At 37.5% G+C, this 25,047-nt stretch overlaps 1 pseudogene; it reads right to left on the bottom strand.

The window, feature by feature from the left end:
- Positions 1 to 12,323: 12,323 nt before the first annotated feature.
- On the bottom strand, positions 12,324 to 13,517 carry LOC105504999 (annotated as a pseudogene).
- Positions 13,518 to 25,047: the final 11,530 nt, after the last annotated feature.

Raw genomic sequence — 25,047 nt, 5'->3', positions numbered from 1 at the left:
TGTGAGGCAATGAATTTATTAAAGACAAGCTAGTGAAAGCAGAATGGAAAATAAATATACTTTGCTTCATGAATTCACCTGTCCTGGGTAAAAACATCACTTTATTGTCAAATAAATATTTGAGTTTCATCACAGACTAGGTAGACTAAAAGACACAAACTAGTTACCCTTCCATTAATATGAGAATTGCCAGGTATTACAATACTGTAGCAACAATGAATTTTCCAGACAAACACCAAGAACTGGATCCAGTACAGATGTGATGATAGCACATTAATAAGCTAATTCCTTTAGCTACCTCTTCATTTTCTGAGTCTCATTCGCAGAGAGGCAATGCCATTAACTCTGGATGAGGTGCTTTGCCCAATGAATACCTCTTGATTAAATTGTTGATCGGGCCTTCTCTGCTCACTGCACTCTCCATCCCTATGGGAAATAAAGTCTTGCACAGCATCCTCCAAAGGACACAGAATAGGCACCATAAGCAGTAGGAGCATATACTGACTAGATGAACAAATGACTCAAGAAATAGTTCGTAAGACATTGAGAGTTAAACTAGCATTGCTAGGTTAGTGGTCATTATCTAGAGTAAAACAATCGTGAAGTCTAAAGACAATATAAAAATTGATCTATCTAGTATATTATCCTGTTGATTGAATTTAGAAAACTTTGTCTGAAAAGGTGGAATTTAAATCCTTAGTTTATTAAAATTTTGGGGAGAGGACTGGCGAGATGTACACTTATTTGAAAAAGTTTTTATTTTTTAAATTATCTATCATAATTTTCTGCTAAGAGAACTAAGAGGTATTTTTGTTCTCCCCTGAAGATTATCTGAGAGTATTATGGCTTTGCTATTTAGGGGAAAATGCTAGAAAACTTCTAACCAAGGCAAATTATCTGTCACTGCAAGCACATTTCCTCTGAGGAAAGGAATTTCACGGGAGAAGCAACAGGTGCCTTTCTTTTTCTTGACGCAGTAGTATACAGCAAAAAGAAGACAATAGGAAAAAGTTGTTAAAATGTGACCCAAGACTGAAGTCTACAATACCAACTCTCAATGAAATAAATATCGTACAGAATATCCACAATGCTGAGATTGGGCTGAAATGTTACAACTTAGTAAACAGGGTTTATTTTTTAAAAATCACCTTATGAGTCAAGATATGATATATTAGAAAAATAATGTCCACAAAAAATCTAGTTTTTAACAATTGGCACCACAAAGCACTTATTATCTCTGATTAGTAAAACTGTTTGTTTGAAAGCAGTCAGTTTTGAAGATTACAGACAGGAGGGCGAGTTTAAAAACATACGAGGTTTACATAGAGGGCTATTATTTTACAAACAACAAATGATTTAAAATAGTCTGAACTAACATTATTTGGAGTCACTTTCATGTTATAGAACTCAATAAATAATGTTTTTTAAAAACTTCGCACAGTTCTTCTTGATCTACTTGTAATTGTAGGGCATTATTAGTTTCGTGTGTATCACGTTTCCAGATCTGGGTGTTGAAAGATTTATTCATGTTGAGCTGTGCCCTGGGGTAATTTTAGTTTTCATAAAACCTAATTCTACAATTATAACCATCTGAGAAAATGAGTATTCTTCCTACGAACAGTGTAGTAAGAAGATACATTTTTATTATAAGCCTGATTTTCACAAGTGATTATTTTTTTCATTTTCCTTAAACTCCTCACTTAAATTTCTTTTCTTATTAGACCCTCAACCCACAAATGTTCAACTGTCAGAAAAGATCAGTGTTACCGAACTGCCAGCATTAATCTTTTGTTTGAAATGTATAAAGACAAATAAAGGAGACATTGCAAAATGTCTTTGTGCAGTAGAAGCAGATATTGAAATGATAAATAACATAACCTGTAAACACTAGCTATAATGTTCTTGGATAATTTCTAAATATTAAAGACAAGGGCATCTCTGTCAGGTACTACATAAATAAACCATGGACAATACCTGACACCGGAACTTTCATTCTTGCAATGCTATGCTAAATAAGCACGCTCCCCTTGCCTGTCTGAATTCTATATGCCCATTTCCAGAAATGCTGCTGTAGATAAGTAACAGTGTCATGTTTGTTTTGTCAACTACATACTGATTATCTTTTCCTGTCTGTAGTTTGGGAACATTATCAAGGTCAGCCGCAAACTCTCCGAAAGTCTTCCCTAATGTAGCTGTATTTGATAATTTCTATAAGGGGCTTTCATAAACAAACTTTGCAGAAACACACATGTATTTTCCAAGATTTTACCTTCAGGAAAAAGGAAAGACTTACCACTAAGATTTTACTTTTAGGAAAGATTTTACTTTTAGAAAAAATGAAAGACTTAACAGTAAGGTTTTGGAAATTTAAAACCAAAAGGAGAGTAAGCCTAGTCATTCATTCTATTTTCATTTAATCACTAACAATGTGATATTTGAGGATGACATACCTAATTTTTTTGGAGATACTTTTACAATGACCCTACTTTCTCTACCTTCCTAACCACTTCCTATTTATTTTATTCTGACAAATTACTTATGAAGCATTTGCAACTGATGCACATATCACAAAATTATTTCTGCCAAGCTTCCTCTGTGACCTGCCCGTGGGACATGACATGCTCCAAGATGCATCGCTCTATCAACCCGCATTTTTCCAGGACAATGCAAATTATGACAAATCCCATCACCCTGCATTATGTGCTTCATGCTAATCTCACTAATTCTAAAGAATCAGGAGGGCTTGTTGTTCTGCTGAAGGGCATACTGTCTGATTGAATGATAGAAAAACATTTACCATCTCCTTCTCACAATCCCAGCTGTGGCCACCACTGTCCCACTTCTGCCAGGCAACCGCTCTTGCTGTGTAACTTCCATATCAGAATTAGCTTTATATCAGCTGAGCTTTTTAGCAGGAAACTACACATCACCAAAAAAAAAAAAAAAGTTCTAAAGTCCAGAAAATAAAAGGCTTTTGGGGGTAAAATGAAAAGAGGAAATAGAATTTTTACTGACTGTTGGATACCTGCATTCATTTCTACTTATTTTAAATGAAGAGTTAAAATCAAATTTATCATTTCCATGATAAAAGTCAGATGGTTTCTAGACTTAGAAGTTTCTGGCTGCTGGATCACTACAAATGGCAACCTGAGAAGTCTCTTAAAACAGCTAACCTTGAGGACAATTCCTCTGGGCTTCAGAAGGTGGCAGTATTACTACATGAAACAAGCTTAAGGTTTCCGTGCTATTCCATGGCCACATTGCTGAAATAAACATGTTTAATTCCCAAAGAAACATATATTTTATCCGCTGGCATAATTTACTTATAACATTAAAACTCAAACATGGAGCAATTTGTAGCAATAACCATGATTATGCTGTTAGTGGCCCAAATGTCACTGTCTAGATTAGGCTAAATGATACCTAGCACCGAAGAGCTTCTCTGATTTATTTTTTATGATCACGGGTAGAACTTGCATGCTTAAAAGGCTCACCAGAAAACTGCCTTCAATAAATAAAAAAGGATGAAAAGATTGAAAGAATCTCGTATTATTGTTCAGAGATGTGATTGTAAAAAACTGTCATAGGAATGAGGCAAATTTTAAATCTCAGAGACATTTTCAGAAAAAGAGGTAAATATCTTGAGCGTTTCTAATGTTATATTTTAGATTCTAAAGTATTTTTCTGTAAGCAAATAACTCATCTTATAAATTAAAATGCATCTAAACTGTTTTGTCCTTTATGAATGTTTCCTGAAATGTCAGAACAAAATTAAGGTTTTAAATACATGTAATGCACTAAAATTGATTATTTTAGCTACTTTTAGAAAATGTAGTAAATATAAATCTGCTAATAGATGTTAAGACTAAAATATCCTATTCAAACCTTCAATAATTTACTTTTGGGAGTTCTGGTCTAATGCATACTTCTACCTGGAAACTATATTGTAGGCTCTTTTGGCCATTATCATACATCAAATTGAAATTGTTATGCATAATAAAAGTAAAAGTAAACCACACTAAAGTTGAAAAAGGAATGTAAGCCATACTAACTGAAGTTGAAAAGGTTTTGCAATGAACACACATTTTACCACTTACTAAAACAAGGGCAAATTTAAGTCAGCATCTGTGCCTTAATGGAATGTTGCATAATTGGTTTAATGTTTTAGTGAGTCCTTAGATGAGCTTAATACGTACACAGCACAAATCAACATTAAGATATTACAAAGAAGAGACAGGAAGATCTTTAGCTTTCTACTTTACTCCCAGCGAGACCCAATCCCCTCAGAGGAATATGACGATGTGAACATCATTTCTGCAAAGGCACTGGGCACACCCTGCACATGCTGTGGCTTGTTGACATGAACCAGGGCAGGCAGACACCAATAATACATGAAGTGCGGTTCAGAGGCAATTAGGATCAGTTGTCAAGGCCAGGCCATTAATGAAAGAACATGTCAGAGGAGCTGGAGACTTCAATGGTTGAGGGCAAGAAGGCGATTTAGTGTGACAGATCGAGTCCTTCCAATGTCCTCAGTGGTACATGCTAATACCAGCCTTAACAACCTTTTGTGGCAGTGTATAATGCGACTAACATGGACTTTGATTCAGCAAAATGACTGCTGCCACTGTTAGTCTGTCTCATTTCGAACAACAGTAAAAGCATTGCTACAAATAATTACCCACTTCCGTCCCTCCCTCTGCCACTTAAAGCATCCGCCCTTTGTGCATGCATGTCTTAGTTGTTTGTTGCTAGAAGGTTAGGATTTTATCACTTTCGGTTTGTGTGATACTTTTTTTGTCAGCACATACAATCCCAAGTAACTAATTATAATATATTTTAGATGACAAAAATAAATAATTAAAACTATCACATTCTCATGTAGTTAATATTAACAACTTCCAACACAAGTAAAATATGTCTAAAAGAAACAATATCCACCACGTAACTTACAGACAATAAGGGAAGTTCCTTACCTAGGCTCCAAAACCATCAGCCAAAAATTAACCTAACACTCAAAGAAGTGAATGCAGGAGCATTACAGAAAAATCACACACTGCCATTTTTTGTTAAGTTTCACAATTTAATAGTGATTTAAAATAAAAATCTACAAGCCTACAAGCTGAAAATCAACAGTAAGTAGGAAAAATACATTAAACATTGGTTAGCAATCCAGGTAAATTACAAGGGATGGCTAATGGTTTTGGAGCCTAGGTAAGCAATTTCCCTTACTGTGTGTAAGTAACTTACACGGTGGATATTGTTTCTTTTAGACACATTTGACTTGTGTTGGGAATCCTTAGAAACTACGTCAGAATGGGATAGGTTAAATTATTTATTTTACCTTCTAAATATCTATTATCATAAATTACTTGGGATTATACATACTGACAAAAAAAAAGCATCACATAAACCAAAAGTGACAAACATCCTCACCTTCTACAGATTTTTATGTTATGACAAAACTCCACAGCATCACACTCTTGTCTTTATGGAGGCCTGTTATTTGTTACTTTTTGGCTCTTCTTTCATATTTTATGCTCATTTGGATAAGATATTCTTACGAAGACAAAAATTAAGTTAGAAGAAAAATGGCTTAAATTTTCTTATAAATTCTCAATGTTCTCACCTCCTCCCAATTTTTCAGAATTTATTTCCAGCATCTCAGCTACAAAAGATGATGCGATATTTTAGGCTTAAGGTGGTAGTTCAGCCTTGTCTGCCTATGAATGACTAGACAGATATGTAGAAGGGTATGTGGATAGAAATTAACGGAAATTATACTGTGAGGTAGGTACCTTCTTGAGATATATACATGTTTTTTCTGGGTCTTATTTTTATTTTCTTCTGAGATAGTCCTCACTGCTTTATTTCCTATTTCATACACCACTACTCTCTTCTTTTGCTATTTTGTTCAGTTCTCTTTGCTCACTTACCTTTTTTCTGACCTTAGTCACTGCCACTCCACTCCTCTAACACTTAATTCATTTTCAGTCTTCTCGCTTCCTCATATAAATGCTTTTTCCTCCTTTCTCAGGAGAGCTTTCAAAACTGAGCCCTAAAAGGAGAAGTAGCATAAAAAAATTATTACTACAAATATCTAAATGTTCATGTAATCTCTAAAAGCGTTCTCATAAGTAATTTTTTTGATGAAAAGAATTTAGGAAAAAAATTACCATGCTAAAAATGTACCCTTTTTAGTTGTACCCAAAGCCAACACGCTCCAGACACCTGATAGTGTTATTAAGTTATTATTACATTAACCACATACCACAAATGCAAATTGTCTACCTGGTCCTAACCAATAATAAATATATCTTCCTTCTAAAGAGAGGTTCAGTAGATCAGTGATCTACTCTTGGTTAGTCTGCAAGATATCTAGCTTAACATTAGCCCTCCAAGTCTGGGTCTGCCATGAGACTGATATTTCTGTACCTTGATATGAGAATATTTGATATTATTTCCCCTGCTAAATGTTCAGGACTAATATGATAACAGAATATGTTTAACTGGTGACTAGGATAAGTCTTCGTTATTTTTTTCAGGCTGCTGGCCTTCATGACACGGAAGTAGGCCTACAGAGCTAAAAGTCAATACCGCAAAGTTAGTGATGATTTTACCTATTGGTAGGATCAGGACTTTAGAAAGCGCCAAAATGAAAAAAATTTTATATTTATTCATTTGAATAACAGAAAATGCATATTTTTAGAAAAGAAATGCTGGGAAACTTGCTACTTTTTAGAAAAATGTCCTTTTTTTTTTTTTTTAAAGTGAGCAACTTCTTTGAGATGGCTTTTGAAACTCAGTTCAGTTTCTCGCCCTTTGCCTGAAAATCTGGGATTTCTCATCTGTCGTAATATGTTTATTTTGAGTATAACATTTTAAAGGTATTATTTTGCCTTCTAAAAACTTACTCCTAGGCGGTCTGTTTTCCTTTACAAGCATAATTATATCTAGTTTATTCAATCATTATCTCATATTTTAATAATATGCTGCCATTTGGGTACAGCTATAACCATAATAATGAACATAAGGTTCAAAGATCACTAGATATATAGATGGCATGAACCATTAGCAAGAAATATTCTACAGCATAGAGATCATACATTTTAAAAACTCTGAAATTCACTATAGAATTTGCTATTCTGACTAAGGCAGCTTTCTGTGTAATTAACATAAATCTCTTTATAAAACATCCTAGTTTTAATAACAAATAGGGACATTTTCCAGGAAAAATAAGGAATAGAGCACAAATAAAATTATAACATGAATAATTTAGTTATCTCTTTCTCATATCTCATAATGACATTGTGCAGCTATAATGGACCTAAACCGGAACTATTTTCTTTAAAAAATAGGCTTATCTCCTTTTCCTGTATGCCATTGAAATTCATATCATCACTTCCACACAAAAACACATAATTAATCCTAATTATTTCCAACACTCTGAGCAGGAGAAGTGGAGTCTGTGGTTTCTCCTTTTATGTGTGTTGAGTCTTTCTGGCCACAAGGGCACCATTTAGCAAATTACTTCCTCCAAAACGCTGACCAGTGCCCTCTTGGCCTGAAAGAGTTAGTGTAGTTGCAAGGGGTGAGTCACTGAATTCCTTTGTGACTTGGAAAGATGAAACTCAGTGATTGCTCAGGGGTGTCCTATTCTGCTACTGAACGATGATCTGGCAAGGGGGAAAAATTGCTTCTGAAATGCAGGTCTTAACAGGACATGGCCGGGCGCGGTGGCTCAAGCCTGTAATCCCAGCACTTTGGGAGGCCGAGACGGGCGGATCACGAGGTCAGGAGATCGAGACCATCCTGGCTAACACTGTGAAACCCCGTCTCTACTAAAAAATACAAAAAACTAGCCGGGCCAGGTGGCGGGCGCCTATAGTCCCAGCTATGGGAGGCTGAGGCAGGAGAATGGCGTAAACCCGGGAGGCGGAGCTTGCAATGAGCTGAGATCCAGCCACTGCACTCCAGCCCAGGCGACAGAGCGAGACTCCGTCTCAACAAAAAAAAAAAAAAAAAAGAAAAAAAAACAAGACAAAGGAAGAGGATGCACTGTAAACGCACAGAGGTGGTGGATGTGAAAGGAATGTAATGATGTCCTTGACTGGTGCAGAATTAAAATGGAAACAGAATGAAATCTTCCTAGTGGTGATTCTCCAACTTTGTTAGAACTTTTGTCCAAGATTAGCTAACTCTGTATCATTGTCTTACTTATCTTGGGTGACACTTGTTAGCATAAGGGGCACAGTAACCATAAAACCATTGGCATTCCAACCTCTAGGCTCTAAGTCCTACTCAGTAGGGAGAGAGCTTCACATCTCAGCCAGTCCAGTTGTTTGCTCCAACTCTGACTAACTCAGCCCTTTCTCAGTGAACTGTCTTTGGCACGCTGCACTCCTCAAAATGCCCTAGCTCCTGAATTGCCTCCGTATATAGCCAGTTGTTTCCCTGCTTTGAAAATGCTGTAATGTCACTCCTATCCCCCTCTCCTCCTACTCCATACCCAACCCAAATGCACCTCTTGTCTCCTGGATCTATCCTACTCCCTCAGTCCTTGAACTGTAACAATTCTTTCCTTAGTTAGGACAAGATTCTTGAAGGAGTTGCCTTTGAAGCTGCCTTAGACTTGTTGTTCCCCTAAATTTCCATCTCATATCCCTCTGGTGATTACTGTTGCTATTAATATAGTCTGTAAATAGTTCTTTGCTTTCAGACAGTAGGTTCGTAGCATTGTCCTTTCAAGATCAGTTGGGTCATGTCCATGAGGATTGAGCTGTAGACCTTACTAGTTGCAACAAGAAATGTTCCTTGCAACTTCAACTTCAATAGTACCTCCTGTTGGTTCTCTTTAGTTTCCTTTGCCGTTTTTTTGTCTTCAACGTCTGCTAACTCTGATTTCATTAATTCATTAAATTTATCTTTGTGTGTACCTACTATACATTATATACTGTGCTTGAGATACAATAGTGAACAAAAACAGGTATAGTCCCTTTTGCACAGAGCCTAGTCTAGCAAAGGAGTCAAACTTAATAAAACAATCCCACAGATAGAGATAAAACTGCAGCTCTGACATATGAGAATAAAGATGAGGTGCAAAGTGCCATAAGAACTGGATCAGGGAGGCCACTGGAGTCAGGGAAGGTTTTCCTAAAGCTATGAGACTTGTACAGAAATCAAAGAGAAGACAAACAGCTAGTTAGTTACCAGGAACAGGATGAGATATGTGCAAAGGTCCTGTTGCATGGTGAGTTCATGGGGCTCAGCACCCTTCCCTCACAGTCCCAATCCTCCCTCCTAGTGCCATGTTGGCTATTCAGAGTTGAAGGGCAGTTGCTGCAACTACCTTGCTCCCAGGGAGGCTGCTCTTAACTAACACACCACCACCTCACCTCTACAAACTAGCTAAGAAACCAAGCCTGTGAACAAGGCTAATATGGGCCACTACCCACTTTTCCTTGTGTTATCATCAAAACTGACCAGGCCCACATTTAATTTCAGTCCAAGTATCGCAAGTTGTTTTCATTAAACCCATCTCCAACCCATCTCTGACCTCCCAAAGCCTTTCCCTGGACCCTAAGGAAATCAGAATCTCTCAGTAACAAAATCTCCCCAAGTCCACAATTCTATCTGTTGACTTTTTCTTCACCTTTTTGCTCACAGTGAAGACAGGACTCTAAGTCTGCATCTTTTCCTGAGTACTTCAAAATGAAAGTTGCTTTTTCTTTCCCACCCACATTCTAGGACCTGGAGGTAATGTGTCTTCTCTAGCTCTTTAAAATCTCCAGTCTCTTAGAAGCACAGACCACTACCAGACTACACCACCACTTTCATTGTCTTCCTCCATGCCATTACTCCTGTCATCATCCCCGATGGCTTCCACATCTAGGCAGATACTCCATCTGACACTATGGACTCTCAGGTGTCTGAATTCTATAATACCAACAATCCTTTCCTCCATCCCACACCAGTCACTCATTCCCATGGTCACTAGAGCTGTTTTCAGAATGCAAAGTCTGATCCATTAGTAATAATAACAATCAATTTAATGAGTTATAACCAGTATTTTTCATTTTAAGTAACATAGAATAGATTTTTAAATATCGGAGTTGATTGAATGAAGTCAGGTAAATATTGTTTCGTAATTTCTTCAATTACATATCATGTACGTATTGTGCAAATTGACTTGCCTTGAACATTATATTACTTACTACGTTCATTTTAAAAAGCTTCCGAAACACTGGTTGGCCTTGTCATCACCAGTAACCACATTACTTCTAAAATTCTGATTTTTAAGTGCAGATTTGCTAACTACCATCTTCTAATTTTAAAGCCTACTTATTCTAGCTCCCTTCCTCTAAAATTTTTATATCTCATTCAGACCTCCAATTTATTGACCCTACCACTTTTTACTATACCACTCTCACTCCCAATATGCTCACATCCTTCTTTATCTGGCTCAGACTCCAGGCTCTATTGCTTTAATCATACCCATATTCCTTTGCTCCTTGCTACTCCGTTGTATTTTCTTGTCAAAATCCCAAAAGTTACACCGAACTCTCCAGCTACTTTGTGCCACTAGAGAAAAACACATAACTGGAGGCAGATTTCACATTACATTTATGATGATAAATTTCAAGCAGGCATTTAATGCTGCCCAATCTTTTTTCTTTTTTTTGAGATGGAGTCTCGCTCTGTCGCCCAGGCTGGAGTGCAGTGGCGCAATCTCGGCTCACTGCAAGCTCCGCCTCCTGGGTTTACGCCATTCTCCTGCCTCAGCCTCCCGAGTAGCTGGGACTACAGGCGCCCGCCACCTCGCCCGGCTAGTTTTTTGTATTTTTTAGTAGAGACGGGGTTTCACCGTGTAGACCAGGATGGTCTCGATCTCCTGACCTCGTGATCCACCCGTCTCGGCCTCCCAAAGTGAATGCTGCCCAATCTTACTATATTTTCCTAGTATTTTAACTTTCTCTTCCCCCTGACAACCATTTTTTATCTCATATTCTCTAACCTGTTGGCCTGGCTTCTTATTCCACCTTCCCAATACCAAGTCTACAGCCTGATGAGCCCATATGCTGCACCTTCCCTAGGAACACAATAGAATTATCCCTGCTCCGATCTAGGACTAATCACTCCACTTCAAGTTCCAACCCATCTTGCCAACGCAAAGATTTAGATACTGAAATTATGATTTCACTGTCCTGTGTCTTCAGTTTTATCCTTTTTCATGGGTTATACCCATTAACATAAAAAATATGCTATAATGACTCTGAACTTGAAACCAATTTTTTTTAGCCCCTTGTCCTCGATTTTCTCTGTCAATTGCCTTTTTTCTGTTCCTCTTTATAGCAAAGTTCCTTGAGAGTGAAATCTATACCCACTCTTTTCCCTTCCTCAGTTTTTTTTTTAAACCTATTAGGTTTTTATCTCCACCAATCTGTTGAATCCGGTCATGTCCAAGTTCTCAACAATTTTCATTTTGACAAATCCTGAGGCCAGTTCCTGTCTTTTTCTTATTGTATTCAGAGCAGCATTTGTCCCATGACTTAATTCTTTATTCCCCCCCGCCCCTGGCCCAGTCTCTCATTTCTTCTTTTGAGAGACCACATATTTTTGGTAAGGAGATTGCCTGATCTTATTAAAAGTGCTATAGGACTTGATCTCTCTCCTCTTCACTTCTCTATCTTTTCTCTATAGGTGACTTTATTCGGTTCCTAGACTTTAATCTCTATCTATATGCTGTGATTTTTCCATTTTATATCTATAGTCCTGACCTTGAGTTCTAGATTCACAGTCTTCTACCTGCTCGATATAGCCACTTGGTGGTCTACTAGATACAGTCAATTTAACCTGCTCCAGCCACCCCTGTCAAAAAAACTTGATTTCTCTCCACTAACAAACTTGCTCCTTCCCTACTTTTCCCCATCTCAGTTTATAAGACTACCATTTATTTGGTGGTCAAGGCAAAAACCTAGGTTTCATCCTTAATTTCTACCTTTCCATCACCAATCATCAGCAACCTCTGTTAGTTCTGCCTCCAGATTATGTGCCAAATCCACTATTCTTTATCTCTTATTACTGCCTCCCATCTCTCCAACCTTATCTCTAACATTTTCTTTTTGTTTGGTTTTTAAACAGATTTTTATACTATATTTAAAAAACCACAAAATAAAAAAGGGATCAATCAACATATATCTTAGAAGTCCCTCCAAGAGTCTCAGTATGCAACAGCCATGGAAGCTGTGACCTTTTTCCTTCTTTTCTCAGCTTGTAGTTCATTTAAGGATCACCGGAGATGACTTGTGTTCTAGTTCTTAAAATCAAACTTGTTCTGCCAAATCCAAGACCCTGAATTTTTCCACACTGTAGAAACATGCATTTGCCACCCATCCACCCAAATACCTCCCATTCGAGTCAATAACTGCTTGAATTGCTGATTTAACTCTCTCAAATTCTAAAAATATCCGTACTGCTTCATCATCAAGGGCACCAGAATTTCAAACAACACACTTTTCCCAACTTTGCCATATTTTTCACATTCTTCCCTGGTTTCAACTTCCAAGTCTTCATCCCCCTTTCCTGCACCAACCATGTTCCTTAGTAGGGCCACTTTAGTAGGACACTTAAGTATTGCAGTCAGAGATTTGAATCTGACTTCTTGGATGCATCTTTCTCTGTGGCGTCACTCACGATGATCTTGCCACCCAGCATGCCGGTCTTCTCCACCGACAGGGTGGTGCTCAGCCCCTGCTCGTGCTTCCCCAGACCCCGGCCCTCCCGGAAGCCGTACTTCCGTATGCTCTTGCGCGCCACCGTGCCCCTCCAAGTTAGCGAGGAAGGAGCTGTGCTGGGCCGGGTTGGAGATCTCGGTCTGTCTTGTTGCTCGTACACTGGGGGAGGACTGGCAGTTTTGGAAGACTGTGATCGAGGTCTTGAGTCCTCTTCATAAGGAAAATCGCGGGGTAACTGTCTTTTTCTACCAGAGAAGTGGGTGGGGCAATGGCAGCTCCGCCCATAATTGTTTTCCTCCTCTCTCGCTCCTAATCTTCATCCTCATCACAATCTGGATCTGATCTCCTTGAAAACTCACTTGCATCATGTCTGTGTTTATGCCTTTTTTCTCTTTCTTCTATTTCCTTTTGTCTTTCCAGCTCCCGCTGTCTTTGTCATTCCTCTCTGGCGTTTCACTACTTTCTCACAATCGTTGGGAAACATGGGATCATATTCGTCAGCTAAGGGAATCAGAACTTCCCCTGCAGAAAACCCAGTGGGAACAAGATCCTTCAGCGCAGCTGGTACATGCGGTGGTGTGTCCACAATTTGCCGGTCATCTGAGGAGCCACCTCGTTTTAGGTCAATGACTGGGGCAAGAACTGTACTTTGTTTCGTCCTTTGGCCTTTGAGTGAGAGCTGCCTTCTTCACCTGAAGCTGACTGCAGAAGTTTGGGTTTTTTGGACCTGCCTTCTGTTTTTGAGTCACTGGTTTCCTCTCCCCGGTCATCGTATAGGGACATCTTTTCTTCAGATTAATGCCTGCCCGCCTGCTGACTCTGCCCATGGGCCGAGGTGGTGGCAGCGTGGAGCCTGGAGCCGGGGAGGCAGGAGCCCAAGGCGGCGCCACCCACCGCTGAGTCCGTGGGGCGCTCGGCGGCGCGGGGTCAGGGAGCGCGGGCTGCCGGGAGAGCGCGCCCCGTCTCTAACATGTTCTTCTCACTCACTATGTTTCCTCAATCCTAACTCCTTCCTGCCTCTCCCCAGCTCTTCACATAGATATAGCTGACTTCCCTGACTCCCTAATCTAAAAATGGATCTCGCCTCAATTATTCTCTATCACTGAGTCTCGACTTATTTTCTTCATAGTATTTAGCAGAATCTGAAATTGTTCTTTTTGGTGTGTGCTTGGCATTTGCTTCTTCAATAAAATATAAACTCTATCAGGCCAGGGCAGTATGTTCAGCTCCTAGAATATAGCTCTAGGGCTCAACACAATCAAACATGCACTTACCGAAGTATCACTCTGGCTGGATAGCCGCTTTAGCACGCAGAGACCAGTTAGGAAGTTGCTAGGGCAGTTTGGGTGAGTGACGATGGGAGCTTGTACTAGGACCACAGAAGTGGTGAGAAGTGAATGGATTTCACAAATATTTGGGAAGAAAATCATTTGTCCTAGGCCACCCATGCAGGGACAACAGCAAACGAGAACAAGCTTGGCATGCTGAATGAACAAAAATGGGAGATGGAGCACAGTGAAAAATGAAAAAATGGTAGGAGATGGGGCAGACAAGGGTATAATCATGTAGTACTCACAGGCCACAGTGAGAAGCTTGGGTTTTGTTTTAAATGTAATGGAAGCTATTGAATTGTGTAATCAGATTTACATTCTTAAAAGATCATTTTGAGTGCTACACTGAGAATAAATCATGGAGGAGGCAGCCAGGGTAGAAGCAGGCAGAGCACATAACACGGCAATTGTAAAACCATAGAGAAGAATGAAGGTAGCTTGGGTTATGATTGTAAGAACGGAGATGAAAAGCAGCAGGTAGATTCTGAATGGTTCTGGGACTAAAGTGGCAGCATTTGATGTAATGGACAAAAGAGAACATGAAACATGTCTAGGTTTTTGGCTTGAGCAACTGGGCGAATTTTTATGCTATTTCCTGACATGGGAAAAGACAAATGGGAGAGAAGTGGGAATTAAGTCAAGTTAATAAACTATTATGTTGGGTATTATCTTTCACCCCATATGGTAGGTCTGGATATTTCCCACATACTTTTGTTGACTGTTTCCGTAAGTTATGTACCAAGGACTGGGAGTTTCAAATATTCTTTGCAACATTTGAGAACTAAAGAATCCCCCTTGATCATGATCTTCTGTGCCCCTGTAAACTTACAGGCACACATAGCATCATCATTATGCTGAGTCCTGTACTTTACTCCACTACATTACCTGTTTTATAGAGTGCCACTAGGACAATTCAGCAATGTATTCTATCACCATCTATCAAGGCATGAGAAAAATCACCTTCTTTTCAAGTATTAGAATTGAATGATCACAATCCAGTTATTTGAGATTATTTCTTCGTCTGAGCAACAAGAAAACGGTCTCATTTCCAAGTTTAAAAAAGGAATTACATGAATCAAGAACCAAAGACCTTTCTCAACACTAAATCACAATTATTTTAGATAGTACTATGTAGGTTTAGAGAAATTAAAAACTGTATGTATTACTCAAACATTTCTTCTAATATTAATTTGATCACATATTTTAATAGGTAAACATGATTTTGTTATCCAAGCCAGGACACTTATGAGTGACAGAAGGAGCTATTATAATTACAGGATAACACCAGGACTGTGCAGACATACTGAGGTCTAAGGTCACTCTGTTTATAACATGATGCCTTAAGAATGAAAGCTCAGACAATATCTGGCTTCATTTAGCTAAGTCAGGTGGTAAAATATGAAGAATAAAATGAAAGAAAAATCAGGAATTCTGCAACTTGCTTAGTAACTTTTCTCCTCTTTGCTTTTCATTTAGTTGATTTAAATATATAATTACCAAATAAGTTTTGAAAAGTCAGTTTATTCAGTTAAATTTGTGGTACAAATCCAAATAAAGATTCTTATTTCATTATATTAGGTCTTATATTAGGGCTTAAGAAATCTAAAGAGGATGCTATAGACATATCATCTATACATCAAAAGAAAAATTAACTTCAAAAACTAAAATAAAAAAATTAGGCCAGGCATCGTGGCTAATGCCTGTAATCCCAGCACTTTGGGAGGCCAAGGTGGGTGGATCACTTGAGGTCAGGAGTTTGAGACCAGCCTGGCTAACATGGTGAAACCCTAACTCTACCAAAAATATAAAAAATTAGCTGGGTGTGGTGGTATGTGCCTGTATTCCCAGTTACTTGGGAGGTTGAGGCAGGATAACTCCTTGAACCTGGGAGGCGGAGTTTGCACTGAGCTGAGATAGTGCCACTGCACGCTAGCCTGGGCAGCAGAGCAAGACTCCATCTCAAAATAATAATAATAATAATTAAAAAGATTAAAAAAACAAATTCCAACATTTATTGTAGTCAGCACATAAAATACATATATAGGTTTGGTACAAATATATGCATACAAAGGAAATATTTATATATAGAATAAGACTATCATATCTAGAACTGAGACAAATCAAACTGAATATCAAATCTTTGGTAACAAAAGGGAAAAGGTTTCCACTAATGTAAATATATACTTGGGGACATTCATTTTCTCATTTCAGTTATCATTTTCAAACTATGCTGTATTTTTTGTATAACCCATTTTTCATCTGCCCAATTACTAGCAATCTTTTTTCCACTATCAAAAATGATCATTTGTTTCTTTATTGTAGTAGATAAAACATCCTTTCATTGTTTCAGCTCACAAGCTGTGCAGATCCTACCCACTGTTCTTGCCTCCAGCACTTCACATTATTGGTGTATTATTTCATGCATGCCCTACTCTTTTATCAATTGCTTTTGAAGTAATGTTAATAGACTAGAAAATTGAGACATTTATGAAGTATAGGGAGTGTTTATGAAAAAATCCATAAAATATGACACAGGCAAGACAAGATAAAAGCGGCATTTTAATAGATTATGGCAAAGAGATCCTGTCAGAGTTGACAACTGACTCCTTCGAGATCACTAATTTTTATGGGATTAATTCTGTGGTATAAAAAATGAAGTTAAATGTCCTAATTAATTTGTAAATAGCACACCCACAATTAAACCTTGTGGCCCCTTCTTGGATTGGGGCTGCAGTGATTTTTGAAAGTAATTATCTCAAATTCACAATGAAGATGATTTTTCTTTTTTTTTTTTCTCATGGCATTTCAGCTAAATATTCACTGTGATTCAGACTTGAAAAGAGTCTTCTGATATATAAATCAGTTTGCAGATTTGTGTGGAACCACATTGATTACACTTGTAAGCTATATACTTACAATGGTTTATATATTAAAAAATAAAATTTGGAGAAATGGTGCGGAAAGGAAGTGGTAAAGAAAAACTAGAGTTTCTCCATATTGGGGCAACTCTTCCTTGTTCTTGAAGAACCCCAAAAGGTTGAGTTTCCTTCTCTTACACAGTTAATAATGTGGCGGTGCGTTGTCTCTTACACAGCAGTTAGAAAGTACATTACACTGGAGTTAGAAAATAAAGCACTCCCTGGCTTTTCCATCATGATGCTGTGGCACGTATTAGTTCCATTCCTCTTCCTTGCTTCCATCTTTAATATTTGAACTTAATAATACTTTCTAATAATAATAATAAACCAAGATTCAAAGGTGTTAAAGAAATTACTCAAATTATATATATAGGAGGTAACAGAACAGATTCTTGAAGCTAGATTTCCTGACTCCAAATCCTATGCATTTTTCAGTATAAGTATACTGTTCAGGTTGCAGCTTTGCAATCAAAAATAACCTGATGATAAAGTAAAATATTCTACCAGTTTTGAAAAGAAAAGTATTCAAATCAGTGAGCTCTGAAGTTACAAAAAAAAAAAAAAAAAGGAGGAGAGGTTAGTGTCTATTTACTCTTCATTTGAATATTCTATATTTTGGAGGAATGGGAATATGAGTCATCTTTTTTTTCCCTTTTTTTAAAGAAGCATACTAATTTTCTTTATTGAGTCCTAGGATAAAGTAGGATTGTAAAAGTTAATCATTTTATTTTGTTTATGCTCTAAGGCCCTGGTAATAGGTAAGCTGTGATTATATTCCTGAAAATAATATTGTAGCAAAAATGGTATAATACTGCCAGGTTTGAGAGAAAGATCTTTTAAGTTGCCATTACTTGGCAAAGTAGTACTAATGTTAAGAAAACAAAAATTGAGGTTCTCAGATATAAAAATCTAGTTTTCTGATTTATTATAGTCTTTCTTATATAAATGACAAATATTTTGGCTGAACTGATACACTGATATGGTTAATCTGATTAAATGATATATTTATCTGATTATTTAACAAATTGAATCATATAGGCTAGCCCAAACCTTTCACATCTCACATGAGGAAACAGAAAATTGAGAGTCACTAAGTGATTTGCTCAAGATCATGTACAAATTATATTACAGATTGCTGACTAGAACTCACTACTGCTGATTCTAAGCCCAACTTCCTTTCCAATACATTACCTTACTTGATTTTATCAGAATATTATTCGGTCAGAACCTCTGGTACGCACAATCTAAGATTTTAGCACATCCTCTGATGGAACATCCTTCAACAGGTGAAACATTTAAGAACAGACAGGCCCAGTATTATAAACATGATTGCAAAGAGAAGTCCTAAGCTGACAGAAAGAGAAAATAATAAATGGCACCTTTTTCATCTCTAAACTCTCTAATTCCGAGAAAACACCCTAAAGCCTTTGCCTTGGGTAAAAAATATTTGAAATGCCAAATCCGGTTATCAATTCATCTTTATGTGTGTCGGGAAGGATTACCACAGTTAAGTATATTCTAATCCTGTTTATACCCAGCATTACTCCTGATGTTCTAGTAAGAGTGCCTATTTTTATTTTTATTTTTGAAGTGACACTAACCTGAGAAGAAAGAAAAAAACAGAATGTTTAAACCATTCTTCAAAGCTCATCTCTATGAAGCTATTTTGATGGTAAAAAAAAAACAAAAACCCCAGCAAGCTGCAGCTAAATTACATAGCCTCACCCTCACATTCTCTGAATACAAATAACAAACGAACGTGATATACTTACAGAGTTCGATAATCAAATTTGTAATTCTGCTTATTTTATGCTGTTCTGTCCTAGAATTGAAAATAAAGACAACTAGTCACAGAGGGACACTTTTAATATTATTGTTTTTACATCTTCATATGAGAGCAAGTGGGGAAATCTCCTTGTACCGTCTGGTGAATACAACATGGAATTTTTACATAACCAACTCCTGTACTCATTAACACTACTGAGATATCCACAAAGGTTTGAAGTGTTTGATAATGTCTGTGGAGTAAGTAAACTTGTTGTCTCAAGTCAGGTAGTATGCTGTTAGTTCTACTATAGATGATGGCTCATTTTAAATATCTTTAAAGGGCACACAGTAACTCTTTTCTCGGGTGTGTTTTGCCTCCAAATAATTATTAATAACACCCCTTACACTGACGAAATGTTCAACATCATTAAATGGAAAACAATGACTAAGATCTTAAAGAATATTGAGCTATTTTTCATGACTTTAACCACATACCCACAGACACTGTGTAACAACAAAATTAACATTTTCCAAATCTCGTATGTTTTTAGTTCCTGATTATTCCTGTGATCCAAACCACTTTGGTTTTCAGTTTTAGATTATTCTGTTTTACATTCAATTACCACTTTAGGAAGTTCATAATTGACTGGAGATCTACCATCTCTTGACTTGCCACAAAACCACCTGTATTAAGTTTGAGGAAGTTTGAGATAATTATACAGGAAATTATAAAGTATTGGTTATTGTGCTTAGACCATTTAAAAAGCACGAAAGATTGTTCAGATCTCACATAGACAGAATTCTATACATATTTCTAACAAAGATCAGTTACAATTTAGTTTTCAACTTTTATAAGAAATTCTGTTTTTTTTATAGCCACCGACCAGAAGACACAAAATAAAATTACATTGTAGTAAAAACTTAGCATGACATAAATACTCAGACCTCAAGGGTCAACAAGCTAAATCGAGTTTTATAATTTTGTAGTGGTTATTCTGTTATTCTTGTTTCGGGTAATTGTATTGCTGGAACACTAAGGTTTTCACATCTGTGCACTCTGGATCACCTTAAGCCAGCTGGTTCCTTTCAAAACTGCTCATCTTTTGTTCTTACTATGCTCTGACCTGGGCCCCTAGCCTTAAGGCAGCAGTGTGCTTTCTGCAGCCAGGATATCCTCTTCAAGACTGTCAGACAATCTCAAATGATTGATGTGCTAGTCTGGTGCTCTGGTATTTTTCCCTTTAGTAAGACTCCAGTAAATCTACAGCTCATTCTATAAGAATGCTAATTAGATCACTTTTACTAACTTTGTGCATGTTTTTTTTTTGTTCTCCTGTATCTTTGGAGGTGAGCTTGAAGTTCATAATACAGTGTGTTTCTAAAATATTTTTTATAATATTACATAGAAATAAAATACATTTCCCACCAAGGGAAATAATTCAACTGATGAACTCAATTGGCTCTTTTCTTTCTAGAACTGCACCATGCATCCTTACTATGCTTACTTTTATTGGGAGCCTGCTCTACCCTCTCTGAGGTCATGCCCCTTATTGAGTCATGGTGTTCTATCATTCAAAGCCAAAGCAGGGCAGAGTCAGGTTCTGTTAGGCTATCAGGCTTGTGTCTTTGCTGCAGAGCTGTTTTCACATAAAGACAGACCTCTATCAACCTCAGGACATTAATTCTAAGCCTCTTGCCTTAACGCAAATTGTACCATGTCTCTCAACCTGTTGATTGTGGCTTTGAATTTCATGATTGATTGCCCTTTTGGGGCCTTACATAACCTCCCATTCTGAGGCTAAGAACTGACTTTCTGGCTCCAAACTTTTGCTTTCATGCTTGACCATATTTGGACTTTATCTCCAAATAGGTTACCTCCCTCAGTAAAGTTCAGGTCACTATGGTTTCCAGAACCTGTAATTACCTCAGCAGAGCTCCCTGCAGTGAACACACCCAACATGTTCAGCCTGATTCCAGAAGTCAGGTTCAGACTGAGAAAAGTCAGGAAGCAAAAAGACTGCGTGGATGTTGTCACGTGGCCCTTAAGAACAAAGGCGGTTTCAGAGTGAGGTGGCTGAGAGGAAAAAGAACACTTCAGGGATAAAGAAAAGCAGATAGGAAAGTCTGGGCAACTTTAGGGCTTTTATAGTATGACTGTGCACAGTACAGTCATAAAAATATGTTTAGCTCAAGTCATTTAAAAAACTGTAATCTAGTATATTTACATTAAATTGCTTCCCTACAGATTTATTAGTGGCAAGAGAAAAATTGATAACCACACAGTAGAGAAGTTGGGCACTACTCTGACTGGGACATCAAAATGAACATCTCCATTGAGGGCAGATGGATATAGCGTGCCTCCTGATGTGGCACCCTGAGAAGAGCACACCATCTCTCACTCTGTATTCAGCACAGAACATGTAACCTCAGTCTACCCACGAAGAAACATCATGTAAAACCAAAACAAAGACTCCTCTGATATTAAAAATGGAGTTACAGTTTTCAAAAATTTGAATGCTATAAAAGCAAAACAAAGCTTTATAGAAATGCTCCAGATTAAAGGTGACTGAAGAGTCTAAATGTAATACCTGATCCTAGGTTGAGTCCTAAAAACACTCCTGACCCTGTTTTTCTTGAGAAAAAAACAACGGTATAAAGGATATCATTGGATTAATTAACAAAATTGGAATACAGATGAAGGATTAGAAAAATGCATCAATTTTAACTTTACTTGTTATAAGACTATTTTTATTTTTAGGAAACAGGTATTGAAGTATATAGGAGTAAAGAGGCATGCTACTACTTTTCAAAAGGTTCAGAAAAATGTGCTGTGCATATGTATACATATATATATATGCATATCATGTGTGTGTGTATATATGCATATATACAAACACACATATATATTCAGAGAGATAAAAGAGAATGAATAAGCACAGTTATCTGGTAATGCAGATGGAGCAAATGTCAGCAACAGGTGAATGACGGTACAAAATACATAGATACGTGAACATTCTAGTATCATTCTTATTCATGCTACTTTTCCACACATCTGAAATAACTACACAATGAACCTGTGAGGAAATAAAAACTTCTGGCCAGGCATGGTGGCTCACACCTGTAATCCCGGCACTTTGGGAGGCTGAGGTGGGAGGATTGCTTGAGGCCAGGAGTTCAAGACCAGCCTGGGCAACATGGTGAAACCTCATCTCTACAAAAAATATAAAAATTAGCTGGATGTGGTGGTGTGTGCCTGTAATTCCTGCTACTCAGGAGGGTGAGGAGGGAAAATCACCTGAACCCATGAGGTTGAGGCAGCAGTCAGCTATGATCCTGCCACTACATAAATAAATAAATAAATAAACAAATAAATAAATAAAACCTCTAGAATGTCAAAAGCTTCTATGATTTACCACAAAAAAGCATGTGAGGTGATGGATATGTTAATTGGCTTGATTTAATCATTCCACAATGTAAATATATAGCAAAATAGCACATTGTATCTCATAAATGTATACAATTTTTATTTCCAACCAAAAATAAAATAAAGTAACCCTCCCAAAACAAGCAAAACAAAATAATCGCCAGATATGGTGAGGGGTGGCGAAGGCCTGAGGAAGGCAGGGGAATTTTTACAGTAACAGAAATCTCTTAATTTAAGTTCCTGATGGCCAAAAAGAAAAAAAAAGTACTTGGATAACCCACAACTGGAAAGACAATTCCTACTGAAATGAGATTATACCTATATCCAGAGAAGATTCTTTCTTCGTTATATGCTATAAACATTTAGGAGCTGAGACAGTTTGTATTTTAAGGAGACATATGTAAAAATGATTTTAGGTCTTAGTGCTTCTGTTATTTGTACTTCTACACACTAAATATAATAAATGTAATTTGAATGTAACAATAAGAGAATCAGCGCTATGGAGAGAACAAATATATGCTTATCTGAAAGTTAGCAGATAAAGAAGTACTGCCAAAATAAACAAGCTGAGAGTGAGAACGGACATTCAAAGTACATTATTGTGTTACTGGAACATCTGGTACTAACACTGTCAAGTTTACATATGTTCTCAAATGCTTATTTATGTAACAATCAAATGCTAAGCATTCCAGCTGCACTTGTAAACTTTTTATGAACTGAAGTCATATGCACAAGCTCAGCTAAATATACTTCACAGAGGGAGGAGCGTAAGGAAACTAAGAACTCTCACAACTGAAGTCTGATTATGGTGCAGCCTTCTGGCAGTGTTGTGGACCAGTGTCTGGTGTGAGAACTAAGCTGCTGGCTCCTACAAGATTCATTCCATTCTAGCAGCTAGAATCAGAAATGCCTAACCAATGGGTCAAACATAATTTGGCAGTTACCGTTTTTAGACATACTTTTCTCAGAAAAGAAAATGGTATCAGGAAAAGAAAATAGAGCTAAGGACATGATGAAGTAGGTCACTAAGAAAAAGAATATTTAATATTCAAGTGAAAAAATATTTTCCTCAACCCACCCTAGACTTAGCACAAGTGAAATGACTGATTGTGGCAATGCATAAATTAGAAAAGACAGCATAAAAAGAGGAGGCATGTTTGTATGATAATTTTCTCATATCACTCCTAATGAAAATTAGTTGTGTGAAACTTGCCTTCTTAAGAGACAGAATTCATAGTAACTGCCTTAAACCCATTTTAAAGAGCAAAAAGGCACAGAGGGAAACAAGCATTTCATACTGTTTTTCTCCTCTACTAACAAAAGGAAGTGAGATGAACCAATTTTCCTCCAAGTTTGCCAATCATTTCTTTGATGAAACTTCTAGAGTATGAAATGTTGCAAAATGGAACTAATTCATTAAGTTGCTTATTTTCTGAACGGCAGATCTTAAAAGTGATTCCTCTCAGGTTGAGGTTAAAAAGACATATTTTTTGGCGAAAATAAAATCCCTTCCACTTTTAACCGACTGGCACATTTCTGAAAGTTATCTTTAGAATTAATCAGATGTTTCAGAGTGATGTGTTGATCTTGAAATGTGAATATCTATCATCAGTGGGATCCTCCTGTGTGCACTTTTTGGCTGTCACTAGCACTTTTCTTATGCCAGCTCTTGAAATCACAAATTTTGGGCCTAGAAGAAAACTTTTTTTTTTCTTTTTTCTTTTTTTCCCCCCCTGTGTCACAGCAGTTTTAGAGCAGTGACTCAAGCTTAGGTGAACATCTGAATCACTTGGAAACCCAGAACCCATTCCAGACCTATCAAATCAGAGTGAAACTCATGCATCGGCACCACTTAACTATGGAGCTCAGATTGAGAACACCACATGGAACGAGAATGGATATTCTTTAGGGACAGCGGGATTCATTTCACAAAAATGGCACTTTCGCAAAATAATTAAGCATTAGGCGTTCCCCATGCTGTCCTCTAACCAGGCTCTGGAAATTTAAGGGTTATAATCACAACAGTTTTAACTCTTCAAACTCCGCCTTTTTGCACGTCTTAAAAAGGGCCAATAAGGGACTGTTCTAGGGTAGGCAGTCCCGCCTTGCATGCCCTATGGCTTCTCTCATTTTAGCTGAGGAATAGTGGGGCAAGAAAAGAGGATCTTTTTTCACTTTTGACAGGTTATAAAAAAAGTAGCAATTTTTGCCTACAACACTACATTGCAATTATGAATGTGAAGAAGGGGTTAGGATGTCGGTGGAAGCTTAAATCATAAACAGGACAGGACATAATAACCTTATATGAATGCCTTTTAGAGCTACTCAAAACAATATGTCACGTATATATAAATTTCTGTGTAATAGTACTAGCTGATAGAATAACCTGAAGTTCAGCTTTAAAAGGAATGACTACTACTAATATTACCTTCTGATTACTAATAGTACCTTCTTTAATGCTCACTGTTCTGTTTAGATCATAAATTGGCCGGGTGTGGTGGCTCACGCCTGTAATCCCAGCACTTTGGGAGGTCGAGGCAGGTGGATCACCTGAGGTCGGGAGTTTGAGACCAGCCTGACCAACATGGAGAAATCCCGTCTCTACTAAAAATACAAAAAAAAAAAAAAAAAAAAAATTATCCAGGCGTGGTGGCACATGCCTGTAATCTCAGCTACTTGGGAGGCTGAGGCAGGAGAAGCACTTGAACCCAGGAGGCAGAGGTTGCAGTGAGCCGAGATTGCGCCACTGCCCTCCAGCCTGGGCAACAAAAGTGAAACGCTGTCTCAAAAACAACAACAACAAGAATAACAACAAAAATCCAAAAAAACTATATCATAAATTATGCTAAAAGAGATGGGAGAATTATTGTTGA

This window comes from Colobus angolensis, unplaced genomic scaffold (assembly GCF_000951035.1).
Source record: "Colobus angolensis palliatus isolate OR3802 unplaced genomic scaffold, Cang.pa_1.0 Scaffold97, whole genome shotgun sequence".
NCBI classification, from domain to species: Eukaryota; Metazoa; Chordata; class Mammalia; order Primates; family Cercopithecidae; genus Colobus; species Colobus angolensis.
The sequence above is the reverse complement of the archived record's forward strand: the minus strand, read 5'-3'. Positions and strand labels throughout refer to the sequence as shown.